Source organism: Schistocerca americana, chromosome 7 (assembly GCF_021461395.2).
Source record: "Schistocerca americana isolate TAMUIC-IGC-003095 chromosome 7, iqSchAmer2.1, whole genome shotgun sequence".
NCBI classification, from domain to species: Eukaryota; Metazoa; Arthropoda; class Insecta; order Orthoptera; family Acrididae; genus Schistocerca; species Schistocerca americana.
The window spans coordinates 119349623-119356794 of NC_060125.1; the positions used below are offsets into that span (position 1 = coordinate 119349623).

The 7172-nt window shown below is 42.8% G+C and overlaps 1 protein-coding gene across 1 annotated transcript in view; it reads right to left on the bottom strand.

The window, feature by feature from the left end:
• The window catches only part of LOC124621922 (UDP-glucosyltransferase 2-like), a 109278-nt gene extending 102377 nt beyond the window's left edge, over positions 1 to 6901 (bottom strand). The window contains exon 1 of the mRNA XM_047147428.1: positions 6804 to 6901. The gene's annotated coding sequence lies outside the window, so the exon portion shown is untranslated. The remainder of the gene's footprint in view (positions 1 to 6803) is intronic.
• Between the last annotated feature and the right edge of the window lie 271 nt (positions 6902 to 7172).

A 7172-nucleotide genomic window follows, 5' to 3' on the forward strand; every position in this document is an offset into this window, starting at 1 on the left:
ATTCCCAAAATCAAGCCCATTTCATTTTTGGTCGTCTCGAAACACTGGTCTAAAAGTACTCCTCAAACACCGGCTTTTGACATATAACTGACTTCATAAAATAACACACTGATGTTAAACTGATTTATACACTAAGCTTTTGATGTTTTTTTTGTAGACGAAAACAATTCTTATAGCACAGATCGAGACACATGATTTTATTTGGAATGAGGAGAAGCTTTCAGAAGCAGCAATCTTTATACGATGGTATGCGGTTTTCGCCAGAGGACAGAATATTCATGACCAAAGTGTGTTGCTTGAGGAAAGAAGTCAACAGTAGTTGAAACTGCCGCTTCCGCAAAGGAATACGATTATCTAAGTCTGGATACGGATACTTTAAGAACGCCAGCAAATTCATGACCCTCCTTCAAAAGTTGCGGTTTTTGTTCCTAAGTGAAAAACATTATTTATGTTATTCAGGGGCCAAGCAGGCCAAGAACATGTTAAGAAATTCTGATCACTCAATTCAGGCTGGTCAAAAAGTTCTACTACCTATGTGAAGTATTTTCAGTAAGTGTTACTCTGCAATTTGCAGATATTTACTAACAATCATTCTTAGCATCGTGAGTCATCAGACACACGCTGGCAACTCGCTGCTCGCCTGCGTGGCCCCAGAACTGATTTTTTTTTTATACATTGAGGTCGTTTTTTACCAACCGTAGTTTTTTAAACTTGTAACTGAAGGCCCCCGTACACGATCAGGCTTAACAAACCTGTACACGGTCCAACAAGTTTGTCCATTTAACATACTGTTCGTGTATGTTGTAATTTCCCACTAGTGGGAACGGTTACAAAAGCTTATAAAGCATATCGAACGTTGATTCTGACACTGCGTTTAAAGAAGAAGAAGAAAACACGGCGCAGGTCCAACGAATGGTTTACGATGAGGGGGTAATATACACATGAAAACCCGTTAAAGGAAATGTCACACTTGAAACCTGATGATTAGATAGACTTTTTTCGAACGCCCAGTGAAACATTTAATAACTTGTTTAGAGTTACTGCGCCATCACACTGAAAAAGAAGGCACACATATGCGAAAATTTATTCTCTACTACTTGGTCCTCAATTGACAGTTTATGGAAGTATCACAATTTGGGAATATATAGCTCACATTATCCGTTGAAGAATCGGAAATCTTCGGCTTGTTTCAATTTAATTGCACTCTCGTTTGTATGTTGTGCTTGGACTATTGATTTTCTTCTCAACCTCAATCTGCGTATTATACGGTTGGAAACGATGCGACACCTCGATAATTCTGATAATTCTCAGTGCTATATTGTAGTTTCCATAGTTGTAAAAGCTCGAGACACACTGAAACTATTTTTCACTAAACATATGGGGCTATAAAACAACATAAACAACATCCTACAGTTATTAAATTTTCCGTCAATCAATGTTTCTCTCAAACACGGTCTATGTTTGACAAACTCGTCAAACAACACTGTACACATTCAAATATTTGGCAGACATACCAAAGATTGACCAACTGTCTGATCATGTACGGGGACCTAAGGAGTCCGAATGATTGTTATTCAAGCCCTGTATTCTTCAGAGGAGTGAAAACATGGACAGTAAGGCAACAATGAAAAAGATTCAGGCATTTGAAATGCGGCTGTATCGATGAGCGTATTGTACACAAAAAATTACCAAAGAAGATGTTCTCAGGCGAATCGGTAAGGATAGAAACAATATTTTTAAACTGATAATGGAAGAAAAAGCTGGAAGGAAAGAATGAACATCATGGCTATTCAATTTGAGACAGTGGTTTGCGTACACTTCCGTACAATTTTTAGACCCGCAAGATCAAAAACAGTACTAGCCAGAACGATAGCCAACCTCCGAAGAGAGACGACACTCTGGGAGAAAGAAGAAGACTGATGCCGTTCTTCAAGTATTACATTATTGAGAAATTAATTCTTCCGAACAGTGTTACGATTCAGGGTACCGAGTTACGTTGTCCAGTCAAGTTTTTGTCGTTACGTAGAGAGGTCGCAGGGTCATGAATCCAACAGCCAATAAATAAATAAATAAGAATGAAACGTCTTTTATGGTTCCACACCGATACTGTACATTAACAATCAAAAATGGTATGCAGCAATAACAGAGTATTTCAGAGCAGATCATGAGGGTACAATATGATTAGAGAAATGCGAAGTATTTTAGAAACTTAGACACAAATGTCTGTTCCCTCACCTCCTTAAGCATGAAACACACACGGCTCATCCACTAAGACGTATACTGTCTGTTCCTGGAAACGTGCAAAGGGCTGCAAAAGCCAAGTACGAAATAGTTTCTCAGGGTACGATCACTTGCCTCTACTGATTTTACTTCAGTCTACGTTAGTACCGCTGTTATCGTTTAGCGCTTGACTTGAGTGGCACGCTGAAATTCAGCGTACAGTATGGAAATTCCACGTTCTATTTTGGTTAGCAAGCTCTACCACAAACATGTCATACACTCGTTTATAAATTGAGGAATAAGTTACTTGTTCGTTTCCGTTGCATCGAATAGCAGCCATATTACCACATATCGCACGCTATTCATCACATCGCATGAGAATTCCACGCGATAAGAGATCAATCGCGTGACCTGATATTTTACACACTTGCGACCTCCGGACGCATCGCACGGCCTGTAGACGGGTCGCTGCGATGTGCCCTTCGTGTGTGGCCCCCTTATGACACTGGCCTTACATTCTGATGGAGCAGGGTTCAAATCCCTGCCCGACTGCGGAGAATTAACTTCTCCTTATTTTCCCTAATTCAATTATGACGATTGCCAGGAAGATTCCTTTGAGACGGTGCAGACGATTTCTTCCCAATCTTGAGATTCGTCATTGATGACTTTGTCGTCGCTGTGACCTTAAAGCCTAATCTTTCTTCTTTCGTTTAGGCTGTTAGTAAAGACAGCGGCCTCAAATTGACCGACTGTCCGCGGTAATACGAATGTATACGAAGAGAACATTAACAAAACTGAAAAAATGCAGGGACGGATTCCTGACTGAAAACGGAGTAAGAAAGGTCCTACGAGCAGGTGTTCAAAACTGCATCGTTGCCGCGGTAGTAGACGCCGACGAATGCAAGTTGCTCTCACCACGTGCCCTGTGTTTCTTTTGCGTTGCAGGCTGTGTGACTGACACAGAGCACTGTAGCAGGGGAATGGTCCGGTGTTAATGTCGGGAACAAGCCGATACGGTGTTTGTGTACGGCCAAGCAGATGGAAACGGTCGAGAAGCAGCACGGCTATATCAAAAAAGTACCCTCACAGACACCAACCACATCACAGAACATTTAAAGCCCTTTTTGGGCATTCGTGTGATCACAGAACCTTTCAGATCGACGAACGTGCAGCCAGGTGGCGGAAAGTGCGTATACCAGATTTGGAGGACCGGTTTCTAGAGGACGATTTGTTGCCATTGGGGTTGGCCGAGCGGTTCTAGGCGCTTCAGTCTGGAACCGCGTGACTGCACCGGTCGCAGGTTCGAATCCTGCCTCGGGCATGGATGTGTGTGTCGTCCTTAGGTTAGTTAGCTTTAAGTAGTTCTAACTTCTAGGGGACTGATGACGTCAGATGTAAAGTCCCATAGTGCTCAGAGCCATATGAACAATTTTGTGTCCAGAAGGGACGGTGTGCGTGCAATGGCAACAAAATCAAATGGTTCATACGGCTCTGAGCACTCTGGGACTTAACTTCTGAGGTCATCAGTCCCCTGGGACTATCCTAAGGACATCACACACATCCATGCCCGAGGCAGGATTCGAACCTGCGACCGTAGCGGCCGCGCGGTTCCAGACTGAAGCGCCTAGAACCGCTCGGCCACAGCGGCCGGCTAAAGCGCCCCTCTTGCCACGCCGTGGATAAACGCTACGCTATCATGTCGTGCCGCATTGGATGCACCTACGTTCATTAGGTCTCGTTGGAAAGTGATATTTTCTAGTGCTGAAGTGTTCTGCAGTAATCACGTATTGGACTAGTGTTCTGTGTTGTCGTCGCATTAATAAAAACAGTGCAACATCTGAACACGCCGGCCGGAGTGGCCGAGCGGTTCTAGGCGCTACAGTATGAAACCGCGCGACCGCTACGGTCGCAGGTTCGAATCCTGCATCGGGCATGGATGTGTGTGATGTTCTTAGGCTAGTTAGGTTTAAGTAGTTTTAAGTTCCAGGGGACTGATGACCTCAGAAGTTAAGTCCCAGAGTGCACAGAGTCATTTGAACCATCTGAACACGAGATTCGCAATAAAAGTGGTCGTACAAGAACACGTTCAAAGGGTGTGAAGATAATGTTGTTCTGCATAATATTCCTCCGAATTCGACAATAGTAGCCCGCATCTCGTGGTCGTGCGGTAGCGTTCTCGCTTCCCACGCCCGGGTTCCCGGGTTCGATTCCCGGCGGGGTCAGGGATTTTCTCTACCTCGTGATGGCTGGGTGTTGTGTGCTGTCCTTAGGTTAGTTAGGTTTAGGTAGTTCTAAGTTCTAGGGGACTTATGACCACAGCAGTTGAGTCCCATAGTGCTCAGAGCCATTTGAACCATTTCGACAATAGTAATGGACAATGTGCCATACCACTCCGTCGTGATGGATAAAGCTTCAATAATACTTGGAGGAAAGTGAATGTTTTGCTCTGGGTACAAAGAAATGTTCCATTGGAAAAAGGTAAACACGTGTAAGACTGAGGTAACAGAACTTTTGTACAAGCCAAAAACTCCACGCTGCCACAGATGTGTATATCCCCACACCTATTATTAAAGAAACAAACCCAATTCAATTATTCACTTCTTTTAGATGAGATCACAACCCCAGCATAGAAGCAAAACTTAGGACCCCTGTCCACCGTAGTTAAAAAAAATCTTAGCTGATGCATAACTTTAGTTCGGTCATTGTAGTATAATAGGTGAATGTGTAATGATGGATGCAATTTGTTAAAGAATGATTTAAGCGTACATAAACTATGGATCGATACCTAAGAAGTAGAGATTATCTTTGCCTTGTTATCATGTTTATCTATGTATTATCATCTTTGGGAATCAGTAAAGTACTTAAAAAGGGGCTTATAACCAGAAAGATGGGTTGTGCAATAACATTAATAATAATAAGTGAAAGATGGCTAAAAACAGTGTATGTTTAGTTAATTATATATGGAAGTTTCGCATATCACTAATATGGCAAAATACTCTCATCTTTGCGTGGTATCATTTGGCAAAAGTTTGTTTCGGTATCTCTGACCGTTTATGAGATCGGAGGGGTTTATTAATATTTTATTCTGGTTTTTTCACCGACGTGAGTGTTCGTGACAGAGCTCTATACATACATTCCATTTTCACGACACTGGAGACAGATAGCGGTATCGTGTTAAGTTTAAAGAATAATTCAATATGTTATCTAAATTTCATACGCAGCTACATGTGATCTAACACGCACTAAAGGAAAGTTCATGGCTACCCATATTTGTCACAAAAAACTCTAGTTTCCTAACATCGAAATATCACAATAACTATGACCATTAAGGTAATGATAGGCAGTTCATCACGAAGCTCACGAATGAAGCTGTGAGGTGTGCGAGAATCAGAGTTTATTCACGAATAGTTTCCTTAATCGTTTGAGAAAGATTGCAGATAGGCCGGCTTGGCGGTCACGCCGTGAAGTTAACTGGCAACTACGCCACCCACCAGCCGCTGCGTACTGGACTGCCAAAAGTCGCTACTAATTTTGAACGCGCTTTACAACGAGACTATTCCTTCTACGTGCAACCCACTCACGTAGATGAAGAACCTATGAACTGGTATTTTGTAAGTGTATTTTTACCGATTAATTTGTCGTAACTTTTCACTTAAGGAGAAACTGTTACAAGCAATGTCTCACCGCCCATTTCTCTCGCATAGCGTTCATACGAATGATAGGCCGGCCGCTGTGGCCGAGCGGTTCTAGGCGCTTCAGTCTGGAACCGCGCTGCTGCTACGGTCGCAGGTTCGAATCCTGCCTCGGGAATGGATGTGTGTGATGTCCTTAGGTTAGTTAGGTTCAAGTCTAGGGGACTGATGACCTCAGATGTTAGGTCCCATAGTGCTTAGAGCCTTACGGTCTTACGGATGAAACGATAACAACATGCCATTGTTGAGATATTGTCAGTATCGCATTGTCGCACGATGCGAATGACAATGGATTATGTTGTTGACATCGGAACACATTAGACCTCAGCTCCTATGTTAATGATGTAGTTAACAATATTATCCATCTTTTAGATGTGAATGCTTATTGCAGTGTAATAGCACCTCGGATAATATTTATTCTGATAAACATGATAAAGGAATTTGTTTAACTCCGAATATGTTCTTACCGAGGTTTCTAAGGAATGGAAACCTCTGAGAAAAAGTTTTTAGAAATTCTTTTAGGAGCACTAATTTTCACCATGACAGCACCGCTCATTCTACCTTTTAGTAATAAATCGTTAATTTTCCCGCCGACTGTTAATATTGCCTCCATAATTCTTAACTAGTCCTGAGATATGTTTACAAAGAAGTACAATATAGAAACACACTGCAGTTGTTAATCCTACCAGAAGTACTTTAGAATTTCGGTTACGCACTAATGCTACCGAAGGCTACAGAAAGCATCCTACAAATGCATTCGGCTAGAAATGACAACAAAACCCAGAGAAAATAGAAACAGAGAGGAATGCAAAGATGGCGTGGAACGGCACACTGAGCTTGTGTGGCAGTAGCAACATCTTGGCAAAACGTAAAGTCCCGCATATAACGTACCTGTGTGAGTAAAGTGGTGCAAGCAAGCGACCGGGTCTGCTGTCGGCGAGCGTCGCCAACTGGCATTAGCGGTTCACGCACTCGTGACCTGGCGCCGTGTGACGTGCCTTTCTCCCTCCAACGGCTTCCCCCACCATGCGCACCCACGCCGTATCTCGCGCTCCGACAGAGCACCGTTCAAATTGTACGAGTAAATACAAGTGGTACGCAAACGAGATGCATTGTCTCTCCAGGAGGAATGTGTAACTAGTGACAGAGGACGTCATGGTCGATGCTAAACAAGAAGCAGCGAGAAAGATCATGTGCAGTCATTAATTTCCATCGGCATAAATTGTTTTCATTTGTACATTTGGCATTTAGTAAATCATA